Source organism: Triticum dicoccoides, chromosome 5B (genome assembly GCF_002162155.2).
Source record: "Triticum dicoccoides isolate Atlit2015 ecotype Zavitan chromosome 5B, WEW_v2.0, whole genome shotgun sequence".
Lineage (NCBI taxonomy): Eukaryota > Viridiplantae > Streptophyta > Magnoliopsida > Poales > Poaceae > Triticum > Triticum dicoccoides.
In genome coordinates, this window is record NC_041389.1 from 260,611,993 (window position 1) to 260,631,905 (window position 19,913).

Genomic DNA, 19,913 nt, shown 5'->3' on the forward strand with positions numbered 1-19,913 from the left:
GAGCGGTTAATGGAGTAGATCAAGGGGGGTGGTGGTGGGAGGGAGAGAAGGGGCGATGAACAACCCTCTGTTCTTGAACCAGCGCCAGAGAAGTTGAGATGGGGATGGGTGGGCGCCCCGCGCCGTTATCCAGTTACCGGGGCCAGACGCCAGGGTCCTTGGCGTCTGGCCCCTTTGCCACGTCAGCAGGTCAACGGGCTGGCGGGCAGTGCGGGCCAGGGGTCAGACGCCAGGATCCGTGGCGTCTGCTTCGCAACCCAGACACCAGGGATGTTGGCGTCTCCTAAAAAGGTCAAAAACGAATTTTTTGTAAACAAGGTCAAATCGGGATTTTGTTAGCTAGAGAGGTCATAACAGTAATTTTTTTCGAGAAGACACACTGCTGCTGATGCAGTGCTGCCTACAGGCTAGTACAGCTACTTGCCCTTTTTGCCTGTCATGCATCTTCTTGGAATTCGGCTGGCCTTCAAATTTGTCGTCAGACTCGGGCTCGCTTGACCGAACACTGTTAGGAGTAGGCGAGTAGCATTGACAAAGTGATTGCGGGCGGCAAGCCTATATAGCTTGGGAACTAAGTTGTCTTGTTGGAGATATCTTTCCAGAAAAGGGAACATAATGCATACATTAAATAAAACCAGCGTGTACCAGAACTTCCTTGCAGTGAAGTCCTTGAAGAAATCAACACCGTTATCCATCGGTGGCGCCTCGTGGCCAAAGCTCATTGTCGTTCTGGGCCTCCGTCTCACCAGAGCAACCTTGTTGAAACTCAGGAGCTTGTATAAGCAGTGGCCCGAAAAGTCGTCGATGGCAGACAACCGTGAATTGGATGGGACAATGTGGATGAAAAGATGCCACTGCGAATTGGATGGGACGATGCAGACAAAAAGACGCGGACGACTGTGAATTGGATGGATAGTTGTCCTGGAGAAGTCCGCGCTGAGGAGGGCCAAAAGACAATGCTAACTCCGACCCGACAAAGAAGGGGGACACAAACCTCATTGTTAGACTGAGAGTAACCAGGCGAGCTGGTCTTGCACCAGATGAGCTGGCCATGCACGCGCTCCATGCGCTACCGCCCTTACATGGGCCATGCACGAGTCAGCCGCTCCTATCCATCCACAGAAATAGGATCAGCTGGTAGTTTGTTAGCGTGTGCGTGCGTTGTATCTTCTCTCCCTCTCACATATGTACTCTCTTATATATATGCTACCCCTGGAAGGATGAATACAAGTTATGTTTTGAGCTCAATCTAGTTATCCAACATGGTATCAGTTTCGATCTAAACCCGCTTCCGCCATGGCCGAGGAGATCTCCGACGCCGCCGCCGCCGCCGGCACCCCGGCCACTCCACAAGCCTCTTCCTCGCCACCTACTCCCCCACTTCCGGCCACCCCCTCTCTGCAGGTCGCCCCATCCACCCTTTCTCTCCTTGCCGCTCCTCCTCTCCCTCACTACAAGACGGCAACGCAGCTCCACACTGAGCGTGTCGAGGGCGCGAACATCTTCGATCGCGTCCGCGTCGTCCTCGACATACATGGGAAGAACTACTCCATCTGGCGTGGGCTGATGGAAGAAGCCTTTGATCAGTACGACGTGAACGCCCACGTCTCGCCGGACTTCTCCAACCATCAGGGCGACCCGACGTGCATCATCATCAACAAAGCGGTAAAAACCTGGTTCTACAACACCATGAGTACTGAACTTCTCGGCTTCGTTCAGGACCGGAAGGCCACGTCCTTTGAGCTCTGGTCCAAGCTGGAAGCGCTCTTCCTCAACAACCAGCGCTCCCGACAGTTCCATCTCAAGATGGAGCTCTACGCCGTGAAGCAGGACGACTCCACCATCCCCGTCTTCTGCACCCGGCTCAAGTCGGTCGCGAACGCCCTCAGCAACGTCAACAAGCCGGTCGACGACGATGAGTTGGTGATCCAGCTTCTTCATGGCGTCAACCGGGATCGCCACGGGATGACAACTGCAATCATCGAGAAGTCGACGAACCCCGTGCCCTTCGAGCAGGCCGTCGGCATGTTCCTCCACGACGAGATGACCTCCGGCGGCGCCTTCCCGGCCGGTCATCACACCGCTCTCGCGGCCCATGGCCGTCCCCCTGCTCCGTCTCCAGGAGGCCCCTCCGGCAGCGCCAACAAGCAGCAGGGCGGCGGCGCCAAGCCCGACACTCCCTCGCCGAACCAGGGCGCCAACAAGCGGCGCCGCTACACCAACAACGGCGGGTACCAGGGGGCGTCCAACTTCGTCAACCCCTGGACCGGGCATGTGTACGCCTACCCCATGCAGCTCCCGCCGCCACCGCGTCCGCTCCCGGGCCTCTTGGCCCGCGTCCGCAAGCGCACACGGCTTTCGGCGCCCCGCAACAGTACCTCCCACCTGCTTACGTGAACCCCTTCGGTGGCTCTTCTCTACAGCTGCACCCGTCGGGGTTCTACCCGCAACAGCAGCAGCAGTACCTCCCGCCTTCCCAATAGCAGCAGCGGTACCTCCCAGCTCCCCAACAGCAGCAGTACACTGCCTCCACCGCCCACGACGGACACCGGCATCGACCATGCCGCATTGATGGGCGCCCTCCACAACCTCTCCTTGCAGTCCCCTAGCGGCGGCTGGGTTGCGGATTCCGGTGCCTCCACTCACCTCGCTGATGATCCCGATAAGCTCTCGTCCGTCGCTCCTGTATCAAATTATCCCCCTGTTTTTGTTGGTAATGGTAGCACCATGCATGTTAGTCATGTCGGCTCTGCTTCCCTTCCAAACCCCAGCCGGCCTCTCTATCTCAATAATATACTTGTTGCTCCCAATCTCATCAAAAACTTATTATCTGTTTGTCGTCTAACTACAGATAATATGTGTTCCATGGAATTTGATCCTTTCGGCCTCTCTGTGAAGGATTATCCCACCAAGGAGGAACTTCTTCGATGCAACAGTAGCGGCGAGCTGTACGACATCTTCCCTCCGACTGCTCCCACCGCCTACGCCGTCACCGTCTCACGCCTCACCGACCTCTGGCACCGGCGTTTGGGCCACCCTGGAGATGCCGTTTTTCGTTCAAATAAACATTTAGATCATTGTAATAAACATGTTTCAGATGGGCGTTTGTGTCCTGCTTGCCAGATCGGAAAACATGTCCGTTTACCTTTTTCTAGCTCCACTAGTTCCACTGCTGGTCCATTTGAGCTTTTGCATTGTGACCTTTGGACTGTGCCTTTATCTAGTGTCTCTGGAAACAAATATTACCTTCTCATTATTGACGATTTCTCATGCTATTGCTGGACTTCCCCACTCAAGCAAAAATCTGACGTTCCTGCCATATTTCGTCACTTTCATGCCTTCGTCTGCACACACTTTGGTCGTACCATCCGTACTCTCCAATGTGATAACGGACGTGAGTTTGACAGTGCCAAAAACCGCGACTTCCTTCTCCCCTTTGGTATGGTGATGCGATTCTCTTGCCCATACACCTCCCCTCAGAACGGTAAAGCTGAGCGTGCTATTCGTTCGACTAACGACGTTGTCCGCATGCTCTTACTTCAAGCATCGATGCCTCCTCGCTACTGGGCTGATGCTCTCAACACTGCCACCTTGCTCCTTAAACTGCGCCCCACCAAAAAGTTATCCCTCATCACGCCGCACGAGGTCCTCCACAGCACACCGCCCTCTTATTCTCATCTTCGTGTCTTCGGATGCTTATGCTATCCCAACACGGAGGCCACTGCGCCACACAAACTTGCTGCGCGCTCTGTGGCTTGTGTCTTCATCGGCTACCCTTCTGACCACAAAGGGTACCGTTGCCTTGACAGCTCCACCAACAAAGTCTACACATCACGGCATGTTGTGTTTGATGAGTTCGTCTTCCCCTTTTCCATTACCCCGGCGGTTTCCCCGACGATGGAATTTCACCATCCAGTCCATCACGATGGCCCTACCCTATCCCCGAACCCCGTGGTTCCTGCGATCACCCCGCTGGTCGCCAACACCCCAGCCCCTGCAGCCCCCTCACCTCGTCGAAACGCTGCCACGACAGCCGTTTCGCCCCGTGCACCCACTGTCGTGCCAGTCGTTTCGCCCCGCGCACACACTGTCGCGCCGGTAGTTTCGCCCGGCGGCAACGCTGGCACGCCAGCCGTTTCATCCGCCGTCCATGCTGCCACGACACCGGCTTCGACGACTCTCTAACATCATCATCCACCGATCGTATCCCTCCGTCCACTTCATCTGGCAGTCCTCCTACCCCTAGAACTCTACCCCACATGCCGTCGCCGTTGCACCACCTGCTAACCCTCACGGCATGCGTACTCGTGCCAAGTCTGGTTTCCACTTACCCTCCCGCCGGCTTAACTTCCTTGCTGAACTACGAGGCGCTCCTCCACTTCCCCGTACTTACCGCGCCGCCATCGCTGATCCACACTGGGCCGGTGCCATGAGCGACGAGTACCAAGCCCTCCTTCAAAACGAGACTTGGTCGCTTGTTCCTCGGCCCTCCGGTGCTCCCGTCATTAGCGGGAAATGGGTTTTTCGGCACAAATACAACTCTGACGGTACACTCGCTCGTTATAAGGCACGTTGGGTAGTCCGTGGGTTTTCTCAGACTGAGGGGATCGATTACGACGAGACCTTTTCTCCTGTGGTCAAACCTAACACTATTCGTGTTGTTCTCTCTCTCTCTCGCTACCTCTCACTCCTGGCCCATCCACCAGTTAGATGTCAAGAACGCTTTCCTCCACGACCACCTTACTGAGACTGTCTACTGCCAGCATCCCCTTGGGTTTGAAGACCCCGTTGCACCCTCCCACGTCTGTCTCCTTCGGAAATCCCTCTATGGCCTTAAGCAGGCTCCACGTGCGTGGTTCACTCGCTTCGCCGCGTTCGCCATGTCCATGGGATTCGTCGCCTCCAAATGCGACACGTCACTTTTTATTTACAAATCCACAAACCACACGGCCTACCTTCTCCTTTACGTCGACGATATTATTCTCACGGCATCCTCGACCACTTTTCTCGACTACATCATCTCTCTTCTCCGTGGGGACTTTTCTATGACTGACCTTGGTCCTCTCTCTCATTTCCTTGGCATTGCCGTTGCTCGCTCCTCCACTGGGCTACACCTCTCACATCGATAGTATGCTTTAGACATCATTGAGCGTGCCGGCATGACTGACTGTCATCCCGTTCGCACTCCCATTGACTCTAGCGCCAAACTATCCATCTCTGACGGCGATCTCCTTGAGAACCCTACCCTTTACCGTAGCTTAACCGGCGCCCTCCAGTACATGACTCTCACTCGTCCTGATCTGTCCTATGTCGTTCAGCAGGCCTGCCTCTTCATGCATGCCCCACGCTCCCCCCATTATGACCTCGTCAAACACATCATTCGTTATCTCAAGGGCACCCTGGACCTCGGCCTCCACATCACCCCTTCCCCACCGTCCACTCTCTTAGCATACTCCAACGCAGACTGGGTCGGCTGCCCCGACACACGATGCTCCACCTCTGGTTTTTGTGTTTTTCTTGGGGATAATTTGATGTCTTGGTCATCGAAATGACATCTTACTGTTTCCAGGTCAAGCGCTGAGGCAGAGTACCGGGCCATTTCCCATGTCATTGCAGAGACCGCTTGGTTACGTCAGTTGTTGCAGGAGCTCCATCAGCCTATCGCCAAGTCCACGGTGGTGTATTGTGATAATGTCTCTGTTGTGTACCTGTCCGCTAATCCAGTGCAGCATCGACGCACGAAACACATTGAGATTGACATTCATTTTGTGCGGGGCAAGGTTTCTCTCGGGGAAGTTCATGTACTTCACGTCCCGACAACCTCTCAGTACGCGGACATCTTCACGAAGGGCCTACCTACTGCTACTTTCACTTAGTTCCGGTCCAGTCTCAATGTTCGGCAAGCCTACGTTGAGACTGCGGGGGGCTGTTAGACTGAGAGTAACCAGCCGAGCTGGTCTTGCGCCAGATGAGCTGGCCATGCACGCGCTCCATGCGCTACCGCCCTTGCATGGGCCATGCACGAGTCAACCGCTCCTATCCATCCACAGAAATAGGATCAGCTGGTAGTTTGTTAGCGTGTGTGTGCGTTGTATCTTCTCTCCCTCTCACATATGTACTCTCTTATATATATGCTACCCCTGAGAGGATGAATACAAGTTATGTTTTGAGCTCAATCTAGTTATCCAACACTCATAAGTTCCTCAATGGAGCCATATCTGGCTTAGCTTCATTGAGCGGAGATGGAACTAGAGAATGAAAAGATGCCGCAATGTCATCCCTCTACATGACGTTGTCGTCGTGAACAGACATCAATAGTGTCAGATGAAGTGCCCAAACATCCGCTGCATCCTTCAACTCATCGACACTAAGGAAGGACATTGGCATGAGGAAAACTGATGAACCATTATTCCCATCGCCACCCCCATCACAACTTCACCAGCGATGGAGAACTTGAAAACCATATGAAACACAGACCTGGATACTCAGATCCTTCCCCCATCCTACTGCCATCGTAGAGTCCGGCTGAGGCCGGGAAAAGTTGGCCGCCTCATGATTGCCTCCTCTCTATTAAACCCTAGAATTGTACTCCCTTCGTCCCACAATATAAGAACATTTTTGACACTAAAGTTGACGGAGGGAGCACTTTTTAGACTCTTACGTTTTGTTGGATGGGTGATACTTAGCATCGGTCGACGGGCAAAAGCACCAGATCGGTCTCCCTACCCAACGTTAGATGGCCTTGTAGGCAACTGTTCGATCAAACTTGCTCGTGTCCTCTCGTCCTTTGCCCCGCTCATCTGTCCCTCGCAGACCACGTATTCGCACCGCCCATCCCCCCCATGCACTCCGGTTGGATTTCAGCGCCATTCCGATGTGCTCACAATACATGCCGCCTCGATCGTTTGCGAGGTTGCAACACACGTCGCCGTGATTGCCGGTCGTAGCACCATGGTTCGCCCGTGACAGCTCCAGTAGCCACTGGACGAAGCAAAATGCCTCATCAGTGCCAGAAAAATGTGCGTCGGTCGCAACATCCTCAGAGCGTGCTTGGGCGCGCGGTGCTCGTCGTACCTCCCTTTGTCGCCGCTTGTAGCACACAACGCCCAGACCAGCAAGGAAAGTGCAGAGATTGTCGATGTTTCTGTTGCAGCACATTGTCTCTAACCACCTCTGACCTTGACACGTCAGACGGGCACAGGGGGCACATGATAAGGGTGAGGGTAGAAACACCATTGACCCCTTGTGTTTCCCATGTATACTATGTGATTGCTTTTGCTAAAGCACATCTCATAAGTATTGCACATCTAAATCTTATCTCATTGATCTTACACAAAGATTTGTGTGGGTATATTTTTTTCTTTTTATGCTTGATTGAGTCACTTATATGTGCAATAACTAAGACACATATAGATGTGTCCTAGACATACCTGAAAAATCAAATCATAAAATACTCAGGATTAGTCCATTGTGAACTTCCTTAGCAAGGTCAATGTTTTGACAGTTTTGCTAAAGCACATTTAGATGTGCCATAAGTATTGCACATTTAAGTTCTATATTGTTGATCTTAATTACGAGGAGATTCGCGTGTGGTATTTTCTTTTTCCTTTTTCCTTTTCTTTTTTATGCTTTATTAAGTCACTTAGATGTGCAATAACTACTAGATGTGTGATATGTCCATTTTGCATCATGCTTTTATATTGATATTTATCGCATTATGGGTTGTTATTTCACGTATGTCACAATACTTATGGCTATTCTCTCTTATTTTACAAGGTTTACATGAAGAGGGAGAATGCCGGCAGCTGGAATTCTGGGCTGGAAAAGGAGCAAATATTGAAGGGCTATTCTGCGCAACTCCAAAAGTCCTGAAACTCCACGGAATACCATAAAATAAATAAAGAAAAATCGTCGCCAAAGATGAAGGCCAAGGGGCCCACACCCTGCTCACGAGGGTGGGGGGCGCGCCCCTCCCCCCTGGGCGCGCCCCATACCTCGTGGGCCCCCTGGTGGCCCTCCGATGCCCATCTTCTCCTATATGAGCTCTTTCGATGAGAAAAAAAATCAGAAGCAACCTTTCGGGACGAGACTCCACCGCCACGAGGCGAAACCTTGGCGGAACCAATCTAGGGCTCCGACAGAGCTGTTCTACCGGGGACACTTCCCTCCGGGAGGGGGAAATCATCGCCATCATCATCACCAACGTTCCTCTCATCGGGAGAGGGCAATCTCCATCAACATCTTCATCAGCACCATCTCATCTCCAAACCCTAGTTCATCTCTTGTATCCAATTCTTGTCTCCAAGTCCAGGATTGGTGCTAGTAGGTTGCTAGTAGTGTTGATTACTCCTTGTAGTTGATGCTAGTTTGTTTATTTGGTGGAAGATTATATGTTCAGATCCTTTATGCATATTATTACCCCTCTGATTATGAACATGAATATGCTTTGTGAGTAGTTACGTTTGTTCCTGAGGACACGGGAGAAGTCTTGCTATTAGTAGTCATGTGAATTTGGTATTCGTTCGATATTTTGATGAGATGTATGTTGTCTAACCTCTAGTGGTGTTATGTGAACGTCGACTACATAACACTTCACCATTATTTGGGCCTAGAGGAAGGCATTGGGAAGTAATAAGTAGATGATGGGTTGCTAGAGTGGCAGAAGCTTAAACCCTAGTTTATGCGTTGCTTCGTAAGGGGCTGATTTGGATCCATATGTTTCATGCTATGGTTAGGTTTACCTTAATACTTTTGTTGTAGTTGCGGATGCTTGCAATAGAGGTTAATCATAAGTGGGATGTTTGTTCAAGTAAGAACAACACCCAAGCACCGGTCCACCCACATATCAAATTATCAAAGTACCGAACGCGAATCATACGAGCGTGATGAAAACTAGCTCGACGATATTCCCATGTGTCCTCGGGAGCGCTTTTCCTATTATAAGAGTTTGTTCTGGCTTGTCCTTTGCTACAAAAAGGATTGGGCCACCTTGCTGCACCTCATTTACTTTTGTTACTTGTTGCTTGTTACAATTTATCTTATCACAAAATTATCTGTTACCACTTATTTCAGTACTTGCAGAGAATACCTTGCTGAAAACCGCTTATCATTTCCTTCTGCTCCTCGTTGGGTTCGACACTCTTACTTATCGAAAGGACTACGATAGATCCTCTATACTTGTGGGTCATCAATGTGCCTACCCATCGATCTGTCGGATCATGACACAATTTTCTCGGAGGAGGAAATCTGGGAGGTCATCAAAGCCATGCCAGCAGAGAGAACATCGGGGTCGAACATGTTCATTGGGCTATTTTTCCACAAAGCCTGGTCCATCATTAAGGAGGGCTTGATTGGCACGATTCAGAAATTTATGTTGGGTAACGGGCGAGGATTTGGCAGGTTAAATAAGGCGTTGATCACTCTAATCCCAAAAAAGCCGAACGCTTTTAGAGATAGGGGATTTCAGACCGATCAGCTTTCACAGCATTCCGAAGATCCGCGCCAAGTTGTTGGCAATCAAAGTAAGTGGGCGCATGGAGGAGATGATCCACTCAAACCAATCGTCATTTATCAAGGGAAGGAACCTACATGACAATTTCATGCTTGTGCACCAAGTGGCGAGGAATCTACACAAAAGGAAAGCAAAGGGTGTGATGGTGAAGACGGATATCTTGAGAGCTTTTGATTCGCTGTCCCGACCGTTTCTTTTTGAAGTGCTTTGTGCGAAAGGATTCTATGACATATGGAGATCGCTGATTGCCACTTTGCTATCCTCGGCTAGTTCTAGAGTGATTGTCAATGGCAGCGTGGAACAGAAGATCATGCATGTGTGTGGCTTAAGGCAGGGTGACTATCAGGGGCATAGACCCCGGGCAGGCAGCGGAACCCGGATCCTTTTCAAAAACATCGGGGCCAGCAATGCCCCTCAATCCGACTTGTCCTGGCCGGCATCCCAGCGCAACTCGGCAAGGTGCCGCAACCCGGCCAGCCGGCTGGCGCTTGCCGGCTGGTCCCAAGAATTCAATTCCATCGACAAGCAAGCATGGCTACAGTACGCCCCCTCCTTTGCGCCAGCCCCGACGGGTGCGGCTGTTGTGCCAACCAAGCCACCGCCCGGGGCGGGCGGCGTCTCGGGGGCGCAACCCTGTAGCAAGGCGGCGCTGCTGTTCCATGACGTCCAACACTACATGCCAACAGTACCCAGCAGCCGGCCGTACCGGCGCCTGGCGGTCCCGGTACAGCCCACACCCGGCGGACCCGGCAGACCCGGCGACCCCCACTGCCGGCTCCTACACACTCACATCAAGGCCCCGCGCCCATGTAACATTGCCATTGTAACCCCAGGGGGCCAGCCTATAAGACCCCCCGGTGCCCCTCCATGCAAAAGGGGGACCATCAGTAGAACTAGAACACCCACACCCACGGAGAGGGAACAACCTATGCACTGGCATGTCTAACTTCCTCCCCAAAACAGCTCTATGAGCAAGCTTGTATCAACCACATATAAACCACACTCGGCAGGACTAGGGGTATTATCTCTCAGGAGAGCCCCGAACCTGGGTACGTCTTGCGTCTCGCGCTCGCTCATACCAACCTCGCCTCTGGAGCCCACCGGTGGCCTCTTGCCTGTTCCTCTCTTTAGCCATCCCATGGCATCTGCCGTGAGATCACCACGACAGTTGGCGCCCACCGTGGGGCAGCTCGAGGTGCTGGCCGGAGACATGTTCCATACGGGGCCCTTCATCGACTCATGCGAGCCCATCATGCATGGTCTGGTCCCTGCATCCGGCGCGGCACTAGCCGACTTCGTTGGCTTGTCCGTCGTCCCCCTCGGCACGCAACACGCCCCCGCCGCGCTCGTCCGTGATGAGTACCCCAACGAGGTGCTTGACGTCATCGACTCGCCCATCCCCCTCGGCTGCGACATCTCCGACGATGTGGCGAACCTCTTCACCCGCGTGGAGGTGCTCGTCACCGGCTCTGCCTCCACTTCGTCCAGCGGCGCAAAGAAGGCCTTAGCAGCCCAGGCCGCGGCTCCTCGCGCCAGCGGGGCCGGCCCGCTGTGCGCAATGCTGCAGAACCTCCGCGTCCCCATCACCACCGACATCAACGCCACCTAGGCCAGGGCTCAGCTTGATGAGGAGTGCAAGCACCTGCTGGATGAGGCCATGATGCTCGTTGCTACGCAGCGCCGGCTGGAGGCCATCTAGCGGGAGCGCGACTCTGCGTACGGCTTCACCCCTACCGCGGCTGAGCCCAGCCAGGTTGCCAAGATATGTCTACTACACAACTTTCTTCTTGTAGACTCGTGTTGGGCGTCCAAGCGCAGAGTTTTGTAGGACAGTAGCAAATTTCCCTCAAGTGGATGACCTAAGGTTTATCAATCCGTGGGAGGCATAGGATGAAGATGGTCTCTCTCAAACAACCCTGCAACCGAATAATAAAGAGTCTCTTGTGTCCCCAACACACCCAATACAATGGTAAATTGTATAGGTGCACTAGTTCGGCGAAGAGATGATAATTCAAGTGTAATTGGATGGTAGAAATATATTTTTATAATCTGAATAAATAAAAACAGCAAGGTAACTAGTAACCAAAGTGGGCAAAAACGGTATTGCAATGCTTGAAAACAAGGCCTAGGGTTCATACTTTCACTAGTGCAAATTCTCTCAACAATGATAACATAATTAAATCATATGGCAATCCCTCAACATGCAACAAAGAATCACTCCAAAGTTTCTATCAAAGAACGTAGGAAGAAAACATGCATCAACCCCTATGCATAGATTACCCCAATGTCACCTCGGGAATCCCCGAGTTGAGTGCCAAAACATACATCAAGTGAATCAATAGAACATCCCATTGTCACCACAGGTATCCCATCGCAAGACATACATCAAGTGTTCTCAAATCCAATACTCAATCCAACATAATGAAACCTCAAAGATCAAGACTCAATTCATCACAAGAAGGTCGAGGGGGAGAAACACCATATGATCCAACTATAGTAACAAAGCCCGCGGTACATCAAGATCGTGCCAAATCAAGAACATGAGAGAGAGAGAGAGATCAAACACATAGCTACTGGTACATACCCTCAGCCCCGAGGGTGAACTACTCCCTCCTCATCATGGGGACCACCGGGATGATGAAGATGGCCTCCGATGATGATTTACTCCGGCAGGGTGCCAAAATAGGGTCCCGATAGATTTTTCGTGGATACAGAGGCTTGCGGCGGCGAAACTTCTCATCTAGGGTTCTTTTCGGGGGTTTTGGTATTTATGGGAATATTTGGCGTCAGTCTCACATAAAGGGGGTTCCCAAGGAACCCACAAGCCTTGGGGGCGCGCCCTATGGGGTGGGTGCGCCCCCTAGCCTTGTGGCCTCCTCGATCACTTCCTAGCCCAGCTCTAGTGCTTCGGGGGTCTCCTTTGGTCCATAAAAAATCATCTTAAGTTTTTAGCCCATTCCGAGAACTTTTATTTTTGCACAAAAAACGACACCACGGTATTTCTATTAAAAACAACGTTAGTCCGGGTTAGTTCTAATAAAATCATACCAAAACCATATAAAATTGTTGTAAACATGGCATGAATACTTCATAAATTATAGATACGTTGGAGACGTATCACCGAGGTTCGGATCCATGGCGGCGCCATCGGCCGCGCGCTGGGCACGATCCCGCTCGTCTACGACACCCCCGTCAAGAACTTGTTAATATGTCTCCAACGTATCTATAATTTTTTATTATTCCATGCTATTATATTATCTATTTTGGATGTTTAATGGGCTTTATTATACACTTCTATACTATTTTTGGGACTAACCTATTAACCGGAGGCCCAATCCAAATTGCTGTTTTTTGCCTATTTCAGTGTTTTGCGGAAAAGGAATATCAAATGGAGTCCAAACGGAATGAAACATTTGGGAGAGTCGTTTTTGGAACAAACGCAATCCAGGAGACTTGGAGTGGACATCAAGGAAGCAACAAGGCGGCCACAAGGCAGGGAGGTGCGCCCAGGGGGGTAAGCGTGCCCCCACCCTCGTGGGCCCCTCTTGGCTCCCCTGGTCGACTTCTTTCACCTATATATACTCATATACCCTGAAAACATCCGGGAGCACCACGAAACCCTATTTCCACCGCCGCAACATTCTGTACCCGTGAGATCCCATCTTGGGGCCTTTTCCGATGCTCCGCCGGAGGGGGAATCGATCATGGAGGGCTTCTACATCAACACCATAGCCTCTCCGATGATGTGTGAGTAGTTTACCTCAGACCTTCGGGTCCATAGTTATTAGCTAGATGGCTTCTTCTCTCTCTTTGGATCTCAATAAAAAGTTCTCCTCGATCTTTTTGGAGATCTATTCGATGTAATTCTTTTTGCGGTGTGTTTGTCGAGATCCGATGAATTGTGGGTTTATGATCAAGATTATCTATGAACAATATTTTAATCTCCTCTGAATTCTTTTATGTATGATTTGTTATCTTTGCAAGTCTCTTCGAATTATCAGCTTGGTTTGGCCTACTAGATTGATCTTTCTTGCAATGGGAGAAATGCTTAGCTTTGGGTTCAATCTTGCGGTGTCCTTTCCCAGTGACAACAGAGGCAGCAAGGCACATGTCGTATTGTTGCCATCGAGGATAAAAAGATGGGGTTTATATCATATTGCTTGAGTTTATCCCTCTATGTCATGTCATCTTGCCTAATGCGTTACTCTGTTCTTATGAACTTAATACTCTAGATGCATGCTGGATAGTGATCGATGTGTGGAGTAATAGTAGTAGATGCAGAATCGTTTCGATCTACTTATCGCGGACGTGATGCCTATAGACATGATAATGCCTAGATATTCTCATAACTATGCACTTTTCTATCAATTGCTCGACAGTAATTTGTTCATCCACCATAATACTTATTCTATCTTGAGAGAAGCCACTAGTGAATCCTATGCTCCCCGGGTCTATTTTCCATCATATAAGTTTCCCATCTATTTTATTTTGCAATCTTTACTTTCCAATCTATATCATAAAAATATACCAAAAACATTTATCTTACTATCTCTATCAGATCTCACTTTTGCAAGTGGCCGTGAAGGGATTGACAACCCCTTTATCACGTTGGTTGCAAGGTTCTTATTTGTTTGTGCAGGTACGAGGGATTTGAGTGTAGTATCCTACTGGATTGATACCTTGGTTCTCAAAAACTAAGGGAAATACTTACGCTACTAATGACCCACAAGTGTAGGGGATCAATCGTAGTCCTTTCGATAAGTAAGAGTGTCGAACCCAATGAGGAGCAGAAGGAAATGATAAGCAGTTTTCGGTAAGGTTTTCTCTGCAAGCACTGAAATTGTAGGTGATAGATAGTTTTGTGATAAGATAAATAGTAACGAGTAACAAGTAAATAAATAAATAAAGTGCAGCAAGGTGGCCCAATCCTTTATGTAGCAAAGGATAAGCCTGGACAATTTCTAATAATGAGAAAGGAGCTCTCGAGGACACATTGGGAATTATCATCAAGCTAGTTTTCATCACGTTCATATGATTCACATTCGATACTTTGATAATTTGATATGTGGGTGAACCGGTGCTTGGGTACTGCCCTTACTTGGACAAGCATCCCACTTATTATTAACCGCTATTGCAAGCGTCCGCAACTACAAAAGAAGTATTAAGGTAAACCTAACCACAACATTAAACATATGGATCCATATCAGCCCCTAACGAAGCAACGCATAAACTAGGGTTTAAGCTTCTGTCACTCTAGCAACCCATCATCTACTTATTACTTCCCCATGCCTTCCTCTAGGCCCAAATAATGGTGAAGTGTCATGTAGTCGACGTTCACATAACACTACTAGAGGAAAATACAACATACATCTCATCAAAATATCAAACGAATACCAAATTCACATGACTACTAATAGCAAGACTTCACCCATGTCCTCAGGAACAAACGTAACTACTCACAAAGCATATTCATGTTCACAATCAAAGGAGTAAAAATATGCATAAAGGATCTGAACATATGATCTTCCACCAAGTAAACCAATTAGCATCAACTACAAGGAGTAATCAACACTACTAGTAACCCACAGGTACCAATTTGTGGTTTTGATACAAGATTGGATACAAGAGATGAACTAGGGTTTTGAGAGGAGATGGTGCTGGTGAAGATGTTGATGGAGATTGACCCCCTCCCGATGAGAGGATCGTTGGTGATGACGTTGGTGATGATTTCCCCCTCCCGGAGGGAAGTGTCCCCGGCAGAACAGCTCCGCGGGAGCCCTAGATTGATTCCGCCAAGGTTCCGCCTCGTGGCGGCGGAGTTTCGTCCCATAAGCTTGCCCACGATTTTTTCCAGGGTAAAAGCTCTGATATAGCAGAAGATGGACATCGGAGGCCCACCAGGGGGCCCAGGAGATAGGGGGCGCGCCCTATAGGGGGTGGGGCGCTCTCCTCTCTCCTGGACTGGGTGTGGGCCCCCTGGTATATTTCTTTCGCTCAAAAATTCTTATTAAATCCAAAAAGATGTTTCGTGGAGTTTTGTGACTTCTGGAGTTATGCAGAATAGGTTTCCATCGTTTGCTCCTTTTCCAGCCAGAATTCCAGCTGCCGGCATTCCCCCTCTTCATGGTAAACCTTGTAAAATAAGAGAGAATAGCCATAAGTATTGAGATATAATGTGTAATAACAGCCCATAATGCAATAAATAACGATATAAAAGCATGATGCAAAATGGACATATCAACTCCCCCAAGCTTAGACCTCGCTTGTCCTCAAGCGGAAGCCGAAATCGAAAAATATGTCCACATGTTTAGAGATAGAGGTGTCGATAAAAATAAAATACGGACATGAGGACATCATGATCATTCTTATAACAACAACATAAATAGATTTTATCATATGATTTCTTATGCTCAAGTAACAATCAATTCACAATGTCAAGTATGGTTCAAAAACTTCATTGGGAACTAACAAACTATAATCTCAGTCATTGAAGCAATTGCAATTTATCGTAACATCAGAAAGAGTCAACAATAGAGCTTTTCAGCAAGTTCACATACTCAACTATCTTGTACTCTTCTATAATTGCTAACACTCACGCAATTCTTGTGGTTATGGAGTTTCAGCCGGACACTGAGAAAGATGGGGGCTTATTGTGTTGCCTCCCAACGTATTCACCTTTAGGTGATGTCAACAATAATAGCCCATGCTAACTTACATCCAATTGGATATATATATCATGATCTTTCAAACATGAGGAGCTTGCCAAAAGATAAAATGAAAAAGGGAAAGGTGAGGATCACCTTGACTCAAGCATAAAGTAAAAACAAAAAGTAAAAGACAGGCCCTTCGCAGAGGGAAGCAGAGGTTGTCATGTGCGTTTAGGGTTGATGCACAAAATCTTAATGCAAAAGAACGTCACTTTATATTGCCCCTTGTATGTGGACCTTTATTATGCAGTCCGTCGCTTTTATTACTTCCACAACAAGATCGTACAAAGCTTATTTTCTCTGCACTAATAAGTCATACATATTTAGGTAGCAATTTTTTATTTCTTGCAACATGACAACTTACTTGAAGGATCTTACTCAATCCATAGGTAGGTATGGTGGACTCTCATGGCAAAACTGGGTTTAAGGGTATTTGGAAGCACAAGTAGTATCTCTACTTGGTGCAAGGAATTTGGCTAGCATGAGGGGGAAAGGCAAGCTCAACATGTTTGGAAGATCAATGACAATATACTTTAACTGAGATGTCGGAAAACATAAACTATTACGTTGTCTTCCTTGTCCAACGTCAAGTCTTTTAGCATGTCATACTTAATGAGTTCTCCCAATTATAAAAGGTGTCCAAGCTAATATATTTATATGTTAACCCCTCTTTCCTTATCACTTCCTATTAATTGCAACGATGACCAAACTACGTTCATCAACTCTCAACAACTTTTATGCCTCATACTTTCTATATGTGAAGTTATCACTATCCATAAGATCAATATGAACTCTTTTATTCTTTCTACTTTCTCAAGATCATAGCAACATAGCAAAGCCCATGACTCAACACTAATCTTTATTATAGATAGCTCACGGACTCGATTACAAAAAGAGATCACAATGCAAAGCTCAAAACTACTTGATATCAAAACTTCAAACTACTAGATCAAGATACTACTAAAAGGATCAAACTAAATAAAACGGTAAAGATAGGAGTGTGATGGTGGTACGATACTGGGCACCTCCCCCAAGCTTGGCAGTTGCCAAGGGGAGTGCCCATACCCATGTGATTATGTCCTCGGAGGTGATGGAGGTGGAGATGATGACGGTGGATAATCGCACATTGTGCGTAAAAGCTCCTCCAACTGCCCTTGAGTCCGGCGATATGATCCTTCAACAGAATATTCTCCTGCATGAGATACTTGTTCTGTATGTGAGCTAACTCAATCATCTTGAAAGCTTCAATCTCTGTTGGAATGAAAAGGTTAGGTAAGGGTTGAGGGATGTCTTCTTCTTTCACCACCGGAGTTTGAACCTCCATGGCCTTCTTGATCCCTCCATCCTTGTTGATCTCTTCTTGTTCTTCTCTTTTCAGCTCTATCTTCAATAGCCAAGCATCCTTGTCTTCGTTGTTGTAGGAAGGTGAAGTCATGATGCCCTAGATCTGCAACGAAAACAGCTCGAAATGAAAACAAAGGATATTTGCATGATACGGTGGTCAAAACCTTCGGGAGTATATATAATGAATTTTTACCGACCAAAATACATAATGTGCAAGAAAACGGAGTCCGGGAGACACACGAGGTGCCCACGAGAGAGGGGGGCGCGCCCAGTAGGGGGGGGGGGCCTCCACTCTCGTGGGGGCCTCGTGTCCCTTTCGGACTACTTCTTTCTTCCTAAATTTCTCAAATATTCCAAAACTGATAAAAATTGCCATTGGAGTTGTTTTGGAGTCGGTTTACTTACAGTACCACATACCTATTCCTTTTCAGAGTATCGAACATTCTGGAAAGTGTCCCTTATGTATTCTTCAGGGGTTACGGTTTCAATAATATTAGTTTCAACATTGATAGGATTACCTGAGATATAATGCTTAATTCTTTGACCGTTTACCACCCTTGGACTCGTGCCTTCGAAGTTGTTGATTTTAATGGTACCAGAACGATATACTTCCTCGATAACGTAAGGACCTTCCCATTTTGAGAGAAGTTTTCCTGCAAAAATTATTAGACGAGAGTTGAATAATAACACATAGTCTCCTACATTAAACTCACGCTTTTGTATCCTCTTATCATGCAAGCGTTTGACTTTTTCTTTGAATAGCTTGGCATTCTCATACACTTGGGTTCTCCATTCATCAAGTGAGCTAATATCAAACAACCTCTTCTCACCGGCAAGTTTGAAGTCATAGTTGAGCTCTTTAATAGCCCAATATGCCTTATGTTCAAGTTCAAGAGGTAAATGACACGCTTTTCCATAAACCATCTTATATGGAGACATACCCATGGGATATTTGTATGCAGTTCTATAGGCCCATAATGCATCGTCAAGTTTTTTGGACCAATTCTTTCTAGATCTATTCACAGTCTTTTGCAAAATTAATTTGAGCTCTCTATTGCTCAACTCTACTTGACCACTAGATTACGGATGATAAGGAGATGTGATTCTATGATTGACATCATACTTAGCAAGCATCTTACGGAAAGCACCATGAATAAAATGTGAACCACCATCAGTCATAAGATATTTAGGGACTCCAAACCTCGGAAAAATAACTTCTTTAAGCATTTTAATAGAAGTGTTATGATCAGCACTACTAGTTGGGATAGCTTCTACCCACTTAGTAACGTAATCAACAACAACTAAAATATGTGTATAACCATTAGAGGCAGGAAAAGGTCCCATATAATCAAAGCCCCAAACATCAAACTGTTCAATAACAAGAGAATAATTCATAGGCATTTCTTGACGTCTACTAATGTTACCTATTCTTTGACCTCATCGCATGATAAGACAAATTTACGAGCATCTTTGAAGAGAGTAGGCCAATAAAAACCAGATTGTAGTACCTTGTGTGCAGTTCTATCTCCAGCGTGGTGTCCTCCATAGGATTCAGAGTGACACTTACGTAGAATCTGTTCCTGTTCATGCTCAGTCACACAACGTCTAATAACACCATCTACTCCTTCTTTATAAAGGTGTGGATCATCCCAGAAGTAATGTCTTAAATCATAAAAGAACCTTTTCTTTTGCTGGTATGTGAAACTAGGAGGTATGAATTTAGCAACAATGTAATTAGCATAATCAGCATACCAAGGAGCAGTACGAGAAGCATTAACGACCGCTAATTGTTCATTAGGAAAGCTATCATTAATAGGCAGTGGGTCATCAAGAACATTCTGTAACCTAGACAAGTTATCTGCAATGGGGTTCTCAGCTCCCTTTGTACCAATAAAATGCAAGTCAAATTCTTGGAGCAAAAGAACCCATCTAATGAGTCTAGGCTTAGCATCTTTCTTTTTCATAAGATATTTAATAGCAGCATGATCAGTGTGAATAGTAACTTTAGAATCAACAATATATGGTCTAAACTTATCACATGCAAACACAACTGCTAAGAACTCTTTTTCAGTAGTAGCATAATTTCTATGGGCAGTGTCAAGAGTCTTACTAGCATACTGGATAACATTCAATTTCTTATCGACTCTTTGCCCTAGAACAGCACCCACAACATAATCACTAGCATCACACATAATTTCAAAAGGTAAATTCCAATCTGGTGGCTGAACGATGGGTGCAATAATCAAAGCTTTCTTAAGTATTTCAAATGCTTCTACACAATCATCATCAAAGACAAAAGGAATATCCTTTTGCAATAAATTAGTCAGAGGCCTAGAGATTTTAGAAAAGTC